The following is a 21,359-nucleotide window of genomic DNA, read 5'->3' as shown; positions in this document are numbered from 1 at the left end:
AAACCTACCATAAGTCAGTATTTTTAAGTTTTTTAGGGGGTTTAATTTGCTCGGAGTTTATATAGTCATGCCAGGAAATTCCCAAGAGGGGTTTAATGTTACCGGGGGTTAAGACATCAGGGGGTTTAATTTACTCAGGATGTTATCTGGTCATGCAAGAAAATTCCAGGGGGGGTTAATGTTACCGGGGTTAATACATCAGGGGGTTTAATTTACTCAGGGAGGTTATCTGGTCATACTGGGAAATTACAGAGGGGGGGTTTATTGTTACTGGGTGTTAACACACACGTGGTTCTCTTTTAGAGGTTGTTGTGTGTGTTAAAATAAATTCTCTCTTGTCATGTTTCGCTAACGCTCAGCCCCCTAGGGGGGTTGTAATCACTCGGTAATCGTAGTAATAATTGTTCAATCCGGAACCAGAATGAATTGAACAAATCACACAGTAGCAAAAAATTTAAAACAACCAAAAATGTGAATTTTTTTTAAAACACGATAAATATTTTACCGTTGAAAGCGATTTACAGGCTTACTAAAGGATAATAAGACGAAAAGCTACCGGACCTTTTTTTATAGATCTCATAGTTTTCTAGGTACTGAATGATAAAGATTTAAACTCCAAATCAACGGTTCGGCTGATATCGACTCTAGAAAACAAAGATTTTTTCATGTATCAATCACAAAATAATTGCATTTACACGCGTTTTGCGGTCGAAACCATTGTAGATAGGTCAAAAAAGTCACTGGACCTTTTTTGTAGATCACCTCATTTGCTAAATCAAACTTTCGTTTCATTTTGATTTCCGACCAATGGTTTTGCCGCTATCGATGCCAAAAAAACAAAATTTTCACGTAAAAATTACAAATAAATTGCACATAATCACGTTTTTCGGCCAAACCAATGGAGATAGGGCAACAAGTCACTGCACCTTTTCTGTAGATTCGCACCATTTGCTAATTTGATAGGTCAATCAGATTTGAGCTACGACCTACCGTTCGGCCGCTATCGGGTTCGAAACATTATTTTTAGCGAAAACATCTCTGGAATGTCAAATATTCGAGCATTTTGTCGCTTAACCATGGAAGATAGAACAAAAAGTCACTGGACCTTTTTTTGTAGTTCACTTCATTCCTGACTGGCGATTTTTCGTTCAGATCTGAACTAGCTTCATCGGTTCGCCCGCTATCGGGCTTACAAAAAAGGCCTGCAAGGGTAAAAAATGCGCTTTTTTGCGAATTTTTTTGAGGTGTTTAAGATTAAAAAATCCCGGTTTTCAGAATTTTCCTGTTTGTTATACGGCAAAAGGTACCTGCGTGCTAGAAGTAGGTTAGAATTTGTATACATTATCAGTGAGTGAAGTGGTTTCACATGAGGGCTGTATAGTATATTAGGATTTCCGAAAATCGTATTATTGCTTCGGCCATCGTTTACCATTAAATTAAAATAAAAAAATACCAGTTATATAAAATAATTCTTTAAAACAAACATAGTTAATGTTACTCATTTTGTAGACAATAGCTAAAAAGGCTCAGGAAATTTCAAATTATCATAGTATGAGGAAATTGTGGGTTTCTGTATTAGTAGTATGGGTGTCGGGAGCAGTTCTTCAAAATATAATGTCTTAAATGGTACTATCGATACTCACTTCACGAAGGCAGTTTAAATTTGCTTAGAAAATATTAACATATATTCCGTGTGGTACGATAATTATAGTAATCTAAATTATCTTTATTGCTACATGGTGTGAATAATGATTAATAAATGGGTGATTTAAAACTGATAGTGTTAATAGAAAGAACAAGGTTACGACCAAGTTACCACAAGAATAGTCATAGTTTAGTAAGTAAATTATTTAATAGTTAGTTGAGTAACAACAGAGCTCGTTAAAAACCAAACAAATGTATTATTACTGATTATTTCTCAGTATCAATTCTAAATCTCCAATTTTTGAGAATTCATCCGGAAACAAAATATTTTAGGCGAGACTACTTCACGGTTTTATCTCAACTTCAGCGAATAACATCATTCAATTCTCTGGACACATTAAATAAGTTCACTCAGCATTTCAAGTTCCCTCCAATGAAACTCTATATCGATTTAATTGATGGTAAAATGTAGTTACTGCTAAGGAATTGAGTATTAGTTTTACAAAATATGTTTTGATACATTTAGCGAGTGTAACAAATTCTAAACAAAGTTTTTAACCTAGAAAGAGATACACAGGTAAATGGATTTTATAACATTCATGTTAATGTGGTACGTGTAAGGATTTGTTAAAGGAAAGACCAATCTCCTTTTAGCTTTATGAACTATAGTATTTTATGTGTTTTTAAATATAATTAAGACTTAAAATAACAAATAAGGGAATGTGCAGAACTAAACAAGCTCTTATTTATTCTTTCTTTTATTTTCGTTATTGAATTATCAAACCCTCCTGATTATTCCATTCCTAAGAAAACGTGCGGAATAATTATTGTAATAAATTGAAATTGTAATAAACAAGCTTAAATATTTATATCAAGCTTACTGTCTGGGAAACGAAACTTTAGAAAATATTTGTGCTTTATAAATATTGCTATGAGGTAAAACATCAATATTTATAATATTTGCTTTAAAAAAGTTTTAAAAAATGGTAAAGGAGACGAAAATAGCGATTTGCCTTAAATGGCTTGAAGACAGTATGGTCCGTTCACCACACAGCACATTGAGCGTGCATGTGTGGATATTGTTTCTCAAGATTTCCATAATATTGCTTGGATAAGCGAGTTTTCAATATCAGACGATTGGCAACTTTTGCTCCTACAGTTCTTGGCGCAATAATATGTAAATTACCTCAAAGTAGTTTGTTTATTGCAGCATAAGACTACTTTAGATGTTGACTGTCGTAAAAATACATCTAGTTTTCTGCTTAGACAGTAAAATAAAAACCTAATTTTGTTATCCTTTATACACTAATTTGCACTAAAAAGCTAAACATTGCTTACATCATCAAGTACATAATAAAATTCTTAGAAATTAACAACAAAATACAATTTAATATATCATAAAGGGCCTAATTAAATATAATGTAATAAAAAAAGTTGACTACAGATTTTCGTGTTCCTTTATAATCTTTAGTAACTTATACCCTTGTTTAAGCGTTGAAAATAATGCATGTCTTTTTTATCCACACATATTCCTATATTAATCTATGGCATAGAAGCTGTTTCTGTCAATGGCAAGTTGTAGATTTTAATATTAAAAAAATAAATGCATTTTTCATTCATATCATATTAAAGATTGATTTCCGCAACATTAAATACGACACTATACTTATACAGTTTTAATCCAATGGCATTAGCTCGTAGCTAGACCACGAAATAACGATTCAAGCACGAAGTTTCGTCTTTAGCCACATAGAGATCACTGTTATGTAGTCATGGAAACAAATGCAATAGATAGCTCTATAGGTAGATCACGTCGGTCGAGTAATAACAGAGCTTTATTGTAATTTAGATCCTTACGATAATCTAATCCTTGTTAATTCTTTTTCAATTGACACTATTTTTAGATTACAAAATAAGTTACAGTAATAATTAAATATAGCCAAGATTTTCTGTCTCCCATCTAAAGATATAAATGTTTTATACGGAGCCACAAGGTGTTCAATCACTAAAAGGATCTGAATATAGAACTTATAATACCGTTCAGGATAATGGAAGCTTCATTCTCTATTCCCTGGCGAACTTACTGCCCCACTTGAGTTCTCTAACGCGTTTAATATATTAACAAATATATCTTAGGGAACACTGTTCGTTATTATTATTATTATTATTGTCCTAAGCTTTTAACCAATATATAGAGTTTTAAAGTTAAATGACTTTTTATAATTTTGTTGTACTTACAATAATTGTAAGTCCTTAACGATAAGCCACTTAACGATCTCCACCAGGATATATCTGACAGGCAGATTTGTAGCATATGTAAGGGCACTGGATTAGTACTGGATATTAATCGTGACACATGATAGTTGAGTGTTTTGTGTGTGTGTGTTTGGTGTTAATGTGGTCCTTTGCGTGATCATATGAAAAATTCTAAGACTAAAAATTATCATATTACTTGTCAACATCGTAATACGTATGAAACAATGAAGTATTTTTAATCTTCTTAGATGTGCTTATATTCGCGAGTACACAGAACTTGACCTACGCAAAACTGAAGATTAAAGTGAAAAAAGAAGCGCATCTTTTTGAAGTAACGTATATCAAAGAGTATTTTTCATTACAAAATTCAACAAAAAGTTGTTAAGATATACCTTTACTTGCGTTTATTACAACCTCTGTAGAAATGTTCAACTTTTTCCAACACCACCTTTTAAAGGAAATGGAGGAATTCCTTAAATGTTTCAATTTACAAGTGGCTTTTCTTTGAATAAAATCATTGAAAATAAAAAGTAATTAAATAATATTAGAGGATTGAAATGATTGTCTTTCCTCATAAATACGGATTTTTAACATCAAAGCTTGAATAGCTCTAGGCCTTTAGCCCGAGTGTCTTTATTGAGATTGTTTGATTCCCCAAAAAGTTAGGGCTTTGTTAGATTGCAACTGCTTATATTTCCAAATACAATTTCAAACCGTCAATCATAAGTGACAACAATTATATTAACCAAGTAAGGAATAACAGCATTCAGGTATTAGGAATATTTCTTCATGAATTTTCATTAATGTAATATCGAAATACTGTTAGCTGTCAATCAATCGCGCATGGAGTAAACGAATATATTGCACAACATTTGGTTTGGCTGTGGTACAGAGAACAGCATCCTTGATTGAATATTGTTTTTATATTTAATGGCTACAGTAAATAACGTTGTTAACGGGCCATGTATGGGACCAAACCAAATACTGAATTATTGGTGTATTATTATTAATTTACGACTATTATCAACCATTTTGGTTGTACGTGGGTTATTGCAATGTGTTTAATATTTATTATAACGAACGTGTTTGTCAGTTAAAGGAAAATTCATATTAAAATAAATTATTTTGCAATTATATTATTTTAAATTAAAAAAATTACAATATACAGGAATAATGTGATAGTAATATTATGTAATCTATTTAAATTACATTACATCACAAGATGTAAATGAGAATATTTTAAAACTGATTGCAATAAGAAGGATGGTTGTTTACTAAAATACAAACAGCATTACAAATGTCCGATGTAAATTAAAAACATAATTTTGCTTTAATCCCGACGTAATTCTGGATATAAAAATATCAGCCACTGATGGAAGTTATCTCTAAAGTAGTGCAAGTTAAAAGTAGTTTCAGTTTTTACCTGTCTGGGTAAACACAATTTAATCTATACCAGTCGTATGTAAGATAACAAGGTAGAGTATTACGCACCGGTCTTCTTTAGCTGTTGTTTTTCCATCCACGTTTTAGTTTGAGTCGTGTTTCCACATTTATTTCATTCATAACAAGAAGCTTATGAAATCTCTTATTTCACCTTCTTATTTTACTGAAAAGACTATGCGCTTGCTTCCAGTGTGATTTTCAGGATGGGTAGGATGTGAGAAGCCACCTTCCGTCAGGATATCGGAAGGATAATCTGCTATATATTTCAGATGTTCCAGCTTGGAAAGATTATAACAGGATCACTCTATCCTCTTCCAGTAAAAATAGGTAGGGGAACCCACTCAATCTTTTTCATGCTAGCTAAAGCCATCAACTCTAAGGCACTCAACTCACTAATCCTCTAAAGTATGTGTAGTGAAATATCATTTACTGATGGTAGTGTGTCACTTCTCGTCAAACTACGTGATAAATTCACTCCAGTCTCTAAAGCAACCACAGCCATATACGCAAAAACCTTACAATTGAAATTTAAAGATTTTAATTAAAGAAATAGTGTTAAAAATAAAATAGATCTTTTTTGTTGAAAAACATGTTTCGGATTTATTTTTCACCCCAAGTTGAATGGCATTAGCTTATGGCTCAACCAAGAAACGACGACGCAGGTGCGAAGTTTCGCCTGCAGCCCGTTGGGAATCCCTATAGTGTGAAAAAATTGAAGTGAAAAGATTTAGTCTGTTGTTGCGATAAACCAATTAACTCTGTCGTTCTGATCAATTGATTCACTCTGTTGTTCTGATCAATCAATTCACTCTATTGTTATGATATATATATATATATATATATATACGGGGTGGGCCATAAGTCAGTTGTCACTAGCAATCCTTAGACTTTGTTTTTCCTAGCGTAGTAGTTGTGAACTTGACTAAGTCAAACACAACTTTTCCTGCGGCCGGTTAAGGAAAAGTTGATATGGCAACAAGATGGAGCACCCCCCATTATGGACTTATTGTGAGAGACTTTCTAAATAATAACTTTAATGAATGGATTGGCAGACGGGGTACTATTGAATGGCCTCCACGGTCCCCAGATATAACACCGATGGATTTTTCAGTCTGGGGTATACTAAAAAATGAGGTTTATTCAGTCAAGATTCGTATTGTTGAGCATTTGAAGGAACGAATCCAATCAGAATTTGAAAACTTACAGTCCAGGAACATTTGCGACAAAATTTGTAAATCTGTGTTAAAAAGATGCAAACTTTGCTTAGAACTGCATGGAGACCACTTTGAGCATCTTTTGTAGGTTCATTGAATACTACATGTTTTCCTGTATTAATAAATTGTATTTGTACTACATAGTAAAATAAATGTATTTGTATTTTCGCTTGTTTGTTATATTATTGCACCAAATGCATTTTTGACAACTGACTTATGGCCCACCCTGTAGATATATATTTATTCGGTTGTGTTATTTGTTTCGGTTGGAAACACTCGAGTTGCTATGAGATGACCTCATTTGCCGGTATTTCACTCTCAACCAAGTTATCTCACTCGTGACTTGTTATACAGTTATTTGACTAATGTTTATTACTAGAAGTGATTCGTTCGTTACTTCCAGCTTCTTCATTTTAATGTATCTGTAAAAATCATTATGATTAGTCAGTCACAATTGCAGTGACAAGGATCCCGTAACGAGACGATGTAAGAAATACGATTGAGCAACGAGATTATCGCTATTAGATGGTATGTTTTTATGGCAAAATTGTTAAAGTCTCGGAAAGATACTTACCCAATACTGGCTTTGGTCATACAAAAAGCTAAAAAATGAACTAAAGTAGCCTTTTCAACTATTATTTCTACTTTCCACTGCCGCTAGATGACGTACACAACTAAATATACAACAGTTTTAAAATTGGTTGGCGGTGACGTGACGAATATTGAATTGTTTTAAGTCATGTAATTACGCGTTTTATTCATATAAAGAGTTAAGTTAGTAAGTTATATTATATATTTAAATTATTAAAACGCAATAGAAGTCACATATGAAGTTTTTTATAAGGGTGTAGATTTTGTGGAAAAATATCTCGTAGACCCTCCTTATTATAATTCCAAAAAAGAAGATATCAAAGAACGTGGTCCATGTTCTCGGGTTACTAGTGCGGAAGAAAACATTAAATTGTTTTAAAATTTTAGCAAACACCTAGTAATAGGCCTACCGACACTGATAGTGATTCTAGTGAGCCTGTAGATGATACCGAGGGGTACAAGGATTACTATCATCCTAAGGCAATCTCAGATAGAGTACACCCTAAGTGTAAAGGTTCAAAAGGGGGAAAATTAGAGGTAAAATTATTCTTACCTCTGTTCCCATAAAAAATTGGTAGGATGAATCCACTCCTCAATGTGGAACCAATACACTCTTCCAGACCTATTTTAAAACATTACCCTGACGATTTATATGACCTTGATTCGGGTGATTTTTATGAGGACTTGGCTTCTAGTGGTGAAAGTAAATATGAAGCCTGGAGTACATAACTCAATGTGGTCATAAGTAACGTTATGTGAAAGCTCGCGTAGAAAAGATTGGATGAAAGCATTCATTGCGTGTATCTTGAACGTGGGACTAAGAAAAATACCGTTCATCCCTCCTTACTGGTCGATAATTGGTTGTAGAGCCACACCATGGTTTCCACTGACGACTACAAAGATACGATTCTAGCTGATATAGAGATTGTTTTACTTTTTTGAAAACACTAAAATTTCACCCAGTAGTTCATTCATATGCAAAATTTACACAAATTGTGAAAATATACAGCATCCTCGTCAAATTGTAATTTGTACCCAAATTTCAACTTTATAAGCTATTAGAATAACTTTATAAGAATAAAATATATTATCAATTTCAAGTTGAAAGTAAAGTAGGTTTAATATTTGCGCTAAATTAATTACATTGAAGATGCATTGATACGTGTTGACTATCATATAAAGGTACGTATTATTACGTAGTTCAATAGTCTTAAAACTTACCTAGTTTAAGTTGTAACTTATTGATATGAGTAGTAAATTGATTTTAAATGGGTTTATTGTATGAGCGTTAGCAAAGTCTACCTCTCAAGTGGCTGAAGATATTTCCATATGCCTTTCTATTTATCAGTCTCTCCTCATTATATCTCTGAACCGAACTAGCTTAGAGAATCTTCATATATTATAAATATATATATATATATATATATATAAATATAAATAAATAAATATATATATATATATATATAAGGGGAACATCAAATTCGAGTATGGTACATTTCACATTATGGGGTTTTGCTCAGCGGTTGGGAAAATGTCTAAATTTGTATCATAGGAATGATACTAATGATAAAATCATAGGAAAAATAAATTTAAAAACAAATTGAGTATAATAAAATGACATTTATACATGTGGCAATGGGACTCAGTAATATGTGTAGTCTAATGAAATGAGGTATATACTTAAAAATATTTTTAAAAACCTTAGCGAAGCCTATTACACCACACCCGATTTGGTGTACTCCTACTTGTTTTTAAACGTGTATAATCTGTTACGTACAGTTGTCAAATTGATATTTTACTCTCAATATTACCAAATAAGCTAAATATAGTTTAACAGACACAACATCCGTAATGTCCGTAGATTCTAAGAAGTGGCCAATATGTCCTTGAGGCGAGAAGCGGTGATGCATTTATTATACTTGAAAGCATTAAACATTACCTATTTGTTCAGGCAGTAAAATTGTCAGAATCATTTATAGTGAACGTTTGTTTACGATCTTGCTAAAACACTTTCTAAATACAATTCTTTCTTCTTCAAATACATGTCCTTTATCGGTGGATTTTCATAGTAATCAATGTCTAGACCAAATCAGCTGACGATGAAATTTGTTGGAAAATACACATCTTTCCTTATCTAATGTGCAAAATACAGCATTAGCTTTTTCTCTGCTTTTTAGCAGCAGTAATATGCACCTATCTTACACTTGAATTTCAATGATGGAGTAATACAACAAATTGTACCGACAAGAAGAAAAGTGGTATGTCGCTTTCACTATTCGTAGCATAGACATGTGTTATAGTTACAGGAATACAAAACTGTCCAGTTACATACTTCTAAAAGATCCCATTACTATTCCATTAATCTTCTGACATAGTAATATGAAAATCAGTATACATATATACTGTACTGAACGATATGCGACATTTAACTATGTATACGAAGCTATTTTGTGTATGTAAAAGGTTATTATCATTCTTCATATATGATGTAGTATACCTTAGAAAATCCAAACTGTATTATTTGTTTCGATACAAATATTGACAGTGTTGGAAATTTTTCAAGATAAATTAGCGGGAGCAAAAGAGGCATAAGAGGCCTACATTACAATAAGCCTCTTCCCTCACAAAGTTTGGCTTTTGACGTGACACGACGGTGGAGGTTGTGGAACAACCTCTTCACTACACAACATGTTAAGCGCCTTGTGTTCGTTAAATTGTTGAATACAAGAGTAGTTAGTTGTTAAGTTTGCAAAGCTGATCCTCGAACGTACTTTTAACTTGGTAAGTAGATAAGAATCTTATCCTGAATATATTTCTGAGTATGGGAACGTTCAATATTTCTTCAAATTCTGTGAAAAAATTATTTCCGGAAGTTTTAGGTAATACTAAACATTAAAAGTACAATTAAGAATTTTAATTTTTTTTACTTTGTGTTTTTTACTACATTTTTTAGCGGCACTATTTATAGTGTAATAATCGTATCTAATTTTCTATAGTAAATCTAAATAGTAAATCTTAATAGTAAAAATTTACGTAATATTTGTTATACGCCATAAATGTATTATTTGACTAATCGTATTACATAAATTACAACGATCAAATAAGTAAACTTTAAATCATGTAACATAAATAGCCGCTTCCTTAAACAATTTGAACAGTAAATCATATAAAAACTATTTATTGACTTAATATTTGTTGTATGCCATAAATGTTTTATTTTACTAATCGTATTATATAAATTACAACGATCTAATAAGTAAACTATTTAAATCATGAAACATAAATTGCCGCTTCCTTAAACAATTTTTTTTCATAGATTAATAACATAATCTCATCGTTTTTCTATTTAAGTAAAGATAAATATTATATAAATTGAGATAAGAGGTCTTCTGTTCTGGAAAGTTGGATATTCCAACTATTATAGTTGGATATATACTATTCTTATTATTTTTGAGGCAGTATACTTTTTTGCCGACTTATTCTTAAAATAATATTTAATCTAAATCATAACAGAAGTCATATTTTGGTTATTCACTTTTTTCTTAGTTAGTCTTTATTACTCACAAGGTTACGTAAAGCAACGTTAGTAAAACCAAACAACGTATTCTGTAGCTAGAGAAGTAACATAGTTTACCAAATTGCTGTTCCTAAGTCGGTACATGTCTCGTATATTAATAAATTTATTAGACCCTTTATGCCTAAGCCCCCACCCTCATTCTTAGTCTAGTTAAATCCAAGTGTTGGATGAAAATGTAAACTCTACACACTTTATACCCTTAAAATAAAATAACCAAACTGTAGTGGAGATTTTCATTGAATTACCCTTGCTGGAAATTTACGCGATTGTTTCTCCGATGGTAACCTCGCAGTGTGGATATCATTGTCTAGAAATTGTTAAGCATGTCCTACACCCTGGCTATATTAAAATTTCTTTTTATTACAATTGTACAATTGGCATTGGGAGTGCCGATGGCCGAGTGGTCTAAGACGTTGTGAGTGCCGTTGGCCGAATGGTCTAAGACGTTGGACTTTGAGTCAGAGTTAGAGTTAGAGCAGGTTCGAATCCTGTCTGTGACCGTTGAACTTTTTATCAGTACCATTGACCTTGTACTGTATCGAATCTCCCCCTTATTCTGTTTGATAAGATCTTCGCACAGGCCAGTGGCACATGAGGAGGGACAGAATAAGGCTTAAAAGGGGATCGGTCTCTCCTTTAAAAAAAAAATTGTTTAAAGCAATCCCTAACAACGTGCGCGTGGCTAAGAAACACATTAAAGAGGTGAGTTTGTATTTTGAATACCAAGCAACATTTATAATGTTGTCGTTTACCATATAGGAAACAGCAGAGTATAAACTTTTTCTAAGGAAACTTGGTTTGAAGTCTAAGTTAACCAGTGCCATTTAAGACAACTACTGTTATATTTCTCCTTTTTTCTTTAAATTATAAAAAATAATATATTGATAACAAATTAAGATGTAATACGTAAAGTATGGATTGAACGTTCTAAAGTAAATGATAAAATATATTATGTAATACACGAATTTTATTACACTATTACTATATGAATTTTTTTATTAAGAGACTTGCATTATTATAAATTCATATATTCAATATATTCAGCGTTGACCAGAGAGGTCAGCAAGGTAATGAGTCTCATCAAGTTTATTTATACAACATTTCAGCTACTCCGCCCATGTGCTGAACAACTGGCATATATTACCGCCACTGTAACCCTTTCATCCTTAGGTGAACATTACATATAACTAAAATCTAGGCTACAATAAACCAATCATACCAGAGCTTTGTGACAAACACAAGTCAGGAATCACAACAATCGTGTTGTGTATCAACCCTATTAACTCTAAAACATGCACTTAATCAAAGACAATTAACAAACAGGTGAAAACTAAGCATACAAATTTATCCTGAGTTAGTAATGCAGAATAGAGATAAATTTGCGCAGGATAGAGATCAAAAATACGATATTGGTGAGATGTTAATTTATATTACTACTAGTATAAAGGTTAAGGTAATAGGATAGTTCAGAGAACTAGAGAAAGAAAGTAAGGATACACTTTACATGGTATTGCTTTAATTATATACGGAGCATATGGGTACTTTCTAAGAAAAAATACGAGCATACAGGGCACTTTCCTGTCTAATGGTCACATGAAGCAGGCAGGGATTTCCTTTTTCCGGTAAAAACCTAATGCATTTCTTAAAAACTTACTTACTCTGAAATGTTCTCAATTCCATCATGGTTACCCATAAGAAGAATGTAAAACTGTTCACTGTAATGTAAAACTGTTGAAGTCCAATCCCATGAATCCCTATCATCAAACTCGATGTTGCTTGTTTAAAAGTGAAACTTCATGCAAACTGAGAGACAGGCAGAAAACAATTTTTAAGCCGTGATTTTGCAAAAAGTACTGTCGAGACAAGTTATGAGTTATAATTCTCAATACATTAATATACTTGTGTAGATACTCCTTCTGTATATCCCGCAAAAGTAGGGATACTATCCAATGTTATAGTTTTCAGTGTTTCTGCATAGTAAATTAAATCTACATAACGAGTATTATTAATTTAACAGTTATTAATTATTATATTGTAATCAAACGCCAGCTCTTGTTTTGAACAAACGTGTGTTAGATAATAGACTCGTATGCTTAACAATGATGCGATATTTCAAAGTACTGAAGTGGTTAGATCTAAATTACTCCATGATGTGGTAGTAACACTAAAGCGGTAATAAATACAATGTAGTAACACTCTGACATTTTATACCACTGAATAAAGACATGTCTTTGAAATATTGTTGTGAAACCCCTTAAGAAGCTTAATTAATAATTTTAGCATTGAAACAGTCACTATTATGGAAGTTCTTTCAACAAGAGATATTCTTAAAGACCATTCTTGCATCGCTTTCATCCTAGAAAAGAGCCGCAAAAGCACCTTTTACAATTACAATAATATCGAGCCATTACATAAACTTTAAAATTTCCATCATCTGATTTTAAATATGAATATTAGTTTAATGCCATATTGCATTGTAAAATTGATAGGCTCCGTCTATAACTATCAGTTTTGATTTTTATGATAAGCAGTGTTCCACCACTTCCTAATGGCTGTTTAGTGTGCATGATTAAAAAATAGTATATGTGTAGGAAGCACGTATCTTATATGTTTAACGGAACATAAGCATTATCAAAACTTTTTATTCTACAACTGACACAAATAATACAATTATTAGTAATTAAAAGAAATGGTCCTTACTCAATACTGTTTACATGTTTGAAAAAAATGTAATGACATTCAATAATATTAATCTTATTGTACTAACAATTTTATGTCATAAGAAATTGTACGTAAAGTTTCCTTTCAATACCTTAACTTTTGTTTTAGTATGAGCTCTTTTATTTAAATGATAATACACTTTATCAAAGACATAGGGTATTGTTATTTAAAAAGGACTGTAACTATAATATAGTAAATTTACATTTAATTAAAATATTTTGGTGTATCCTACTAAAATTTTTTTTTTCGCAATTATTAGAGTTGAGTTTTAGAAACAGGCCTTGTAAAGGAAATTAGCTACAATCTTATCAAGCCAGGAAATCCGTAAGCTAAGAACTAACTAAAACAAGTTAAGAGGAAATTGGTGTGGTTTCTAACATCCTGTTCAAATAACTGATTTTTGTTAAGAATATTTAATGATATTTGTTGCAAATGTTACTGATTAAGTTAAAATATTATTAATATGAAAGTTTTGCGGAATATTTTTGTTCTTAATATAGTTAATCAAATATAAAGTTTATTGAGTATTAACTAGTAAATCAATGAATCAAATGTGTTTTCAGAACCTATAAAAGTAGTTGATATTTTTAAATGTGACTTGACTTGAATATGATTTTATTACAATACTAATTAAGATTATTATACAGGTTAATAGTAATACAATTAAAAAAATCTACTTATATGTGTACAAAAGATATGGAGCTACAAATAAATATAATTTTAATTTGACAAACTGAATGATACTAAACTTTGGAGGTGGGCCCAAATTTTATTTTCTAGACACATGTATTAGAAAATCCAAATAATATTATAAATTTGAAAGCGCCTTTGTTTTTTTTTTATTTACTTTCAAAGGTAAACTATTCAACCGATTGTACTGAAATGTTACATGTTAAATCTTAGGGGTCCTGGAATTAATATAGACCTCTTATATTCAAAGTCCCTTTTCCTTTATACCCAACTGGTCTTTAATAACAGTAGAAAACCCATCTTGGTCTCTAAAATTGAATTATATGAATTGAAGAGCATGTTAAATATACTCACATTTCTGTGTAAACATTTAAAAAAGATTTTAAGTTTATTTACAGTTATAGAAAGAAATCAAAACAAATGTAACAAAATTTATTATTTTAACATCGTGGTATCAAGTCAAACCAATTAATTTATTAAGAATTATAATTAATGACATAAACTGTTCATTTAGAGTATTGAATTTGGTTTCCTAAAACATGGTAAAACGACATACTTACAGCAGCTAAATAACCATAACTGGGGGATTAGGCATTAGCTTCATTCAGCGTTATTGCAATTTTAAGAAACCGGCTACCGCAGTGAGTCCGTGACTATAGCAATTGGAATCACAAAGCAATAGACGAGACACAAAATGCTATTTTTACGACAAAAATCTTCTACGGGACACCGCATAAATTTCTCACTGATAAAGTATACGATACTCATTAAGTTTATATTTCCTACACTGGACGGAGGAAATAGTATGATATTACGGACAATAACATGGACAGAGGTTTGGTATTGGGAACCAAGAAAAACATCTTTACTTTATTATGTATGTTATTTACATATTGATGATGACTTTGATAATATAAGTATTGAAATATTTAAGCATAATCTGTTCATTTTAGTTTTTAATTATTAATAACAATACCTATATCCATACAATTTACAAAACAGTACTTTTTGAATCCAACCTTATTACAAACTTATATATAGTTAGATTTATATTGTTTCTTGAGGCAAAATAACAATCCCAGTTTTGCATGGGAATTAAAATTAATTAGAACTAGAAAAGTAAATCCTGAAATACTAATGACTCGCAATTACGAGACGGTCCTCTTAAACATGAACACTGCAAAATGGATACATGATGGATGATTATCTGTGACTAATTCCATATTTAAATATCCCAGGACCCTTTGGTATTACATCAAAAGTGCTTTCACTAAGAAACCTGCAAACTTCGACTTTGGAGTTCCTTTAAATTGATCTAAAATATTTCCAGAGTTATTGAAACCGTAGCTATTCAATCAAATACACGGAATGTTGCATATAAATTGTGGGCGAATCCGCGAGCGTCTGATTTTTAATTCTATAGTTATACATTATAGACAATTACCCTTATTGCAGTAATTTTAAAGGAAATATGTGATGTTTTATAAAACATGAAGGAAGCTTCCAGATTTTGAACTTTACATCAGAGTAATTGATACATTATATACTTGAATATTGATAGGTACACTTCACTGGCCGTTATGTTCAATGAATATACAGTACAAACTATTCTATTATGTGTTTATTTATAAAGAGTTTGTACCCTCTATGAAATTATGAATCATAAGTAGATGTATTTAATCTGCATTTTCTCAGAAATAATTCAATTACATCATTTTATTCATAACGCCATGTTCTAAGAAAACTATATCCTTTGTAACATATTTTTTTAATAACCGCGTTCTATATTCAAAATATTTTGTATCACATAATTACATTTCAGTACGTTCAAATTTTTCAAAAGGTGTGTTGTATTGGCTTTGAGTAACTGTCATTTTGTCAAGTTAAAATTATTTTTTACATTGTCATTCCTTCAGTTCAGTACAAGTATTGAGGTTGGTTTATATTTACCACAAAAATATATTGAAAATTTGCAATCTCTTATTTCTTGTTTCAATATTTCTTATAAATATTGAAAATTTGCAATCTCTTATTTCAGAATCAATTATCCAACCCATGTTTTCAAACAATAATCCTAGATAAAACGTTCTAAATCAACAATCTTAAGGCTTTAAACATGTTATAAAGTTTGCTTAAATGTTTGTAATAAATAGAAATTTAAATGAACGTGCTACTAAGGTTCCAATGTTTATTCACTTTACTAGTAAGTATATATTTTAATTAGAAATTGTTCACAGTAAATATAAACGTAATTTTCAAATCAAAATTATGCTAGAGGGTTTTACATTTTTAGATTCTGAGCTTATATTATGTTGAACATTATTGTTTTTAATTATACCTGGAATATGACTGTAAGAAATTTCCAAATCGAGGGTTGCCAAAGGAAATTTGCCGTAAATTTACCGTTAGCTTGCGATTCATCCGCCAACTTTGCCAGCAGTCGCCAAACAGTCAACTATGTCTGAATTCACAACTGGCCTGGTATTGTAGGCGAGTTGCCCAACTTTCGTGGTCAACAGGCCAGTGTTGTGAACTGTTTTAGAGATAGCCTAGTGGGAGAAATAGTTTACTAAATTCGCCTATATAGACATCAACTCCTTAATATCAATCAAAAAATTAACTACATAATATTTCTTAAACTACGAATGCTTTTACAAATATGTATGTTTGTGTGTATGATTACGTCCCGATCTAAACATGTAATGATATATGGTAAAAGAGATAGTTTATTTATTCATGGTTTAATGTTCTTTATTTACTAAAATACAATTATTATAAATAAACTTGCTATGGAAAGTAAAGTTAACTTGGCATGGACAAAAACTCCTTTCTTTTAGTCTAGTCCAATATTAACACAGAAACTAGACCAGTCTACCAAACTACGGTAAAAATTTGTTACTAAAGCGGTAGTACAACCATTGTATTTATGGGGCTTGTCATAAAATGGTTAAAAAATTCTCCTTAAAATTAAGGATTGCGGCTAGATAACCTGTACCGGCTTACTCCACTTTTAAAGGTTTCTTAAAATGAAACTCCAGGATATGCAACAAGCTTTGGTTTCTGTAATCTTAATGGATCATTTTGGATCACCTTATATAGTACCCAAGGAATCTGGGCATATATAATGATGATTCCAAGAAATATGCTAGGTTTTTATTATATCCCTTCATTAGTATAAATAAATGCCAACTAATGAAGTTGTTTAGAAAACCCTGTACATTTCATAAAAGTTATGCAAATATTCTGTTGAAATTGCTGATATATAATTTAATGCTATAAATTGCTTAATAAACTTCTTATATGATCAGCAATGAAAGAACCTGGCGGCCATGCCTTTTTGGTATAGTTATTCGGGATATGTTTTTATGTCTAAATTGTGAAATAATTTATTCAAGATTCTTAATTCAGAAATATATATATGCTAGAAGTTACCCGCTTGTTCACACGCAATTTTGTAAGTTTTGCACCCGTGTGAGAACTTCTGGTTCGAGCTGAAATTAGTACATTAGTTCATTACCTCATTCCAACGAACTTTTATCTTGCTTTTATATTCAATTTTTAATTTCTTTCAAATAGTACACTAAAATCTGAATTTATTTTATTTTACCATTATTACAACTTTTTGTTATTTTTCCTTGTAATTGGTATCAGCCAAACGTATAATTAATACATCAGATTTATTGCGAATATAGGTTAGTGAATGGCAACGTTTTATATTGTATTGTATATTTATTTATACTCTATGTATGTGTGTGTGTATATATATGTACTGTTTTTCATTATATGCTTCTGGAGGTTTTAGTCAGATGCAAACGTCATGGAGAGCAGCTTGTTGGCTGGAATATTGTTTTTATTAGGAAAGGACTCTTTTTATATTATTTTTGTAAATTGTTTTGTTTTAGTTACGCTGATAGCTACTAGTTTTAACTTCTGAATTCTAAAACGGCGTTAAAATATTTGTAATCACTATAAATGTAAAAAAATTTAAAATAATAAACAATTTTTACACAGAACAGTTAATTACATTAGAAATGTTCTTTTAATTAATACTTCACAACATTAGAGACTATGGTGGGATTTTGTCACTAATTTACAGACCAGTGGGATGTAGATCGGAGAAATTTACGAAATAAGAGTAGGCCTTTATTCATCCCAGTTACCCTAAGAAAATACATGTCAAATGTCAGTGCAATCGGTAGAATACTTTATGCGTGAAATCAAAAGCACATTCGCCTTATAATATTATTAGGATTACGCTGTTTAGATACAGTTTTGATTAATGTAAACAAAATTAAAATTACATTTTCAACAGTTTAAATATGTAACGTTTGACCAAAAACCCAATTTATTTTTACAAACTCCATAATTCAAGTATCGATTAATAAATAATGAAAATGTATTTCCTAATCGTCATTACTCCTCATATTTATAAATTGAATTATGGAAGATATTTTATTTTTAGTAGGCTGAGGTGTCCTGGGAACAAAAAAATTTTTAAAAAGCCGCATGCTACATGTATATGATCTTATTATAAAGTTGTCAAACACTCAAGCTTTAACTTTACCAGACATTTATTTTAAAGTGAAATACTGTATACTCATAACTTACCACCTTAAAATAGTGTTCGGCTATTTCATATACGCAATTATCTTGTAATTGCAGTTTATGAAGTGCAGACGCTTTTTAAACTTGTATCTTTTATCTTTTAATTTTAATTTTTAACTGCTTAGATTTGTAAACCTAAATAATTCACGAATACATCTGAAGACACCCAAAAAGAAATGTCCAAATATCAATAAACGTTAAACTCAGTAAATATCTGTGTTTATTACAACTTTGGGGTAGTTTAAAAGCCTTGTGTATACAATAAGTTCATAATTACGTTATAACGGTCAATATCCCAAGCTATTACAGTGACTTTACACTAAATATCACAATTTTATAAATTCATCATTTTACTCTCCATCAGTGTGTAGTGATTAAAAATTTGGTCATTACAAAATGAGCACCTTTATAATATCTCACTAGTAAATACATATTACTTGACTATGTACATGAGAGACGGTCGTAACAATGCCTAGCATTACAGTGATGTTTATAAGAGAGCTGAACTTCGGTTGGAAGGAAAATCCCTGCGGTAAGTCATGAAATACAAAGCCCAAGAATAAATAAATTAGTCAAAAGATGTTTCACTAGATAGAAGTACAAGATTTCTGTATCCTCCACTGCACGGTCTGCAGGAACTTCGAACTCTAAAACAAATAAAATAAAATTATAAATACGGAGTAGTAAAAGTGAACTGTTGAAATTTAGGTTGATATTTCATAACTATAGATTTTTATGGAAAATTATTTTTAAAACTTGTTTTCGAATTTATTTTAGGATACCTTTGTACAATAAATCAAGGTAACTTTCTTAACGTTACAATATTTCACGTAAAAAGTTGATTTTCTTTAACCTGTAAATACTAATTACATTTTGAAATATATATTATGGTTTATTTATTAAAAAAACATTTTATTGTTTCAATTATTGGCATAAATATACACTGCTAGAGATAATAAACTTTTAAAATGGGTGTAAGCATGTCAGAAAAGTTGACCACTCAGTTTTTAAATCTTTCGTATCGATTATAAAAAATGGACTTACCTACTGAAAGTTTCATAAACTTTAAGAAAGTGTTTTTATTGAATGTGGGAATACATTACTTATATGTTAATTTTATGAGTAACCTTTAAGGCCAACCTTTCTGATTTAAACTTTTCTTTTCGGTATGCAATCAAATGAATTTATATGTATTTACGTCTTTTCTGGTTCGGAAGTATGTTTGGACGCTTAACTTGCAATTTTTAGTCCCTAAATACCCGAATATGGTATGTACTGTTTGAAACTAAACATACAATGTTAGCACATATTTTATTGTATTCTACTTATTAAGAACAACAACTGATCCATCTCTGTTTTTTTTAAATATGAAGGTGGTAAGCTTGTTAAATATTGCTAAAATCATTAACATAATATGGTAGTGAAAGAATTTTCTAATAAAGCCGTGTGATAATTTTCTATAATGTCATTTCCTACTACACATTTACTACAACTTTTTACTAAAAAGTTATTTTCCTTGTACTGACCCCATACATTTTCACTTACTCGTATTTATTGTTTTTACTTTATCACTGATATTTCATACAAGCATCATTGAATAGTTTATATACAATTTATTTCTTAACGAAATAACTGCGCCAGACGACTCATAGCGCAGAACAGTTTGAGGTTGCTCAAGATCGCCCCGTATTTAGGCGCATTATGGGTTATTTATGGTAATATAGTAATACAACCTAAGTCACCTATGATAGTGTTAAAGTTTGCCACTCCGCTGCCGATGTTTCCAGTTTCCAGGGCGTGAACATTCACTGAGGTGGAGTGAAGTCGGGTGAACTGGGATACTGATAGCGGTAATAAATACTGAGTGACTTGTAAAAGTAAGTCATATTATTATTATGATATTAGTACCCAATATGCTATGGAAATAGTCCAAAAAATATTGAGCGTTTTAAGTTTTATAATGGGTATCAAATTGCATTCCTTAATTAGCACATTATAGAATGAGTGGGATCACCGTTCTCTTATTTTTCGATCACCAGTTTACGTTTCTATTTTATACCATTAATAGCCATCAAAAAGAATATTTGGTAAAATTTAATTACTTCTATTTCGGACTGAAATCTTAATACCTGGAAATATACCAAAAATAAGCAAGTAACATTTTGTTTCATAATTACAATTACTTATGATTGGAAGTTATACTACGACTACAAACAGTGAATAATTCAGAGTTAGGTCTCATCGATGTTTAACGCTGCGTTAGACTTCTCAAAATTTATTGTACTTACCAACATTTTATTCATTACCTATTAAAGACCATTTGGAAGATCAAAATAGATTAAACCTTTAAACTTTCATTTACTACCGTTCTCTACAGATTGTATATTATAGACTATATGCTTTTTGGAACATTTCTTCACACCTATACATGCTTTTTCATTAATCAAGGAAATTTATTAATTATGTCAATATTAATAAATTAATACTGCCACAATTAATATATTAATATTACAAAAAATTACAATTTGACGTGTGTACATTTTATTACGTGTTTACACTATATTGAAACCAACACCTAGCTATTGAATTGAAATAAATACTTTAACATTATCCTTTTA

The sequence above is a fragment of the Homalodisca vitripennis genome, chromosome 3 (assembly GCF_021130785.1).
Source record: "Homalodisca vitripennis isolate AUS2020 chromosome 3, UT_GWSS_2.1, whole genome shotgun sequence".
Classification (NCBI taxonomy): Eukaryota; Metazoa; Arthropoda; class Insecta; order Hemiptera; family Cicadellidae; genus Homalodisca; species Homalodisca vitripennis.
The sequence above is the reverse complement of the archived record's forward strand: the minus strand, read 5'-3'. Positions refer to the sequence as shown.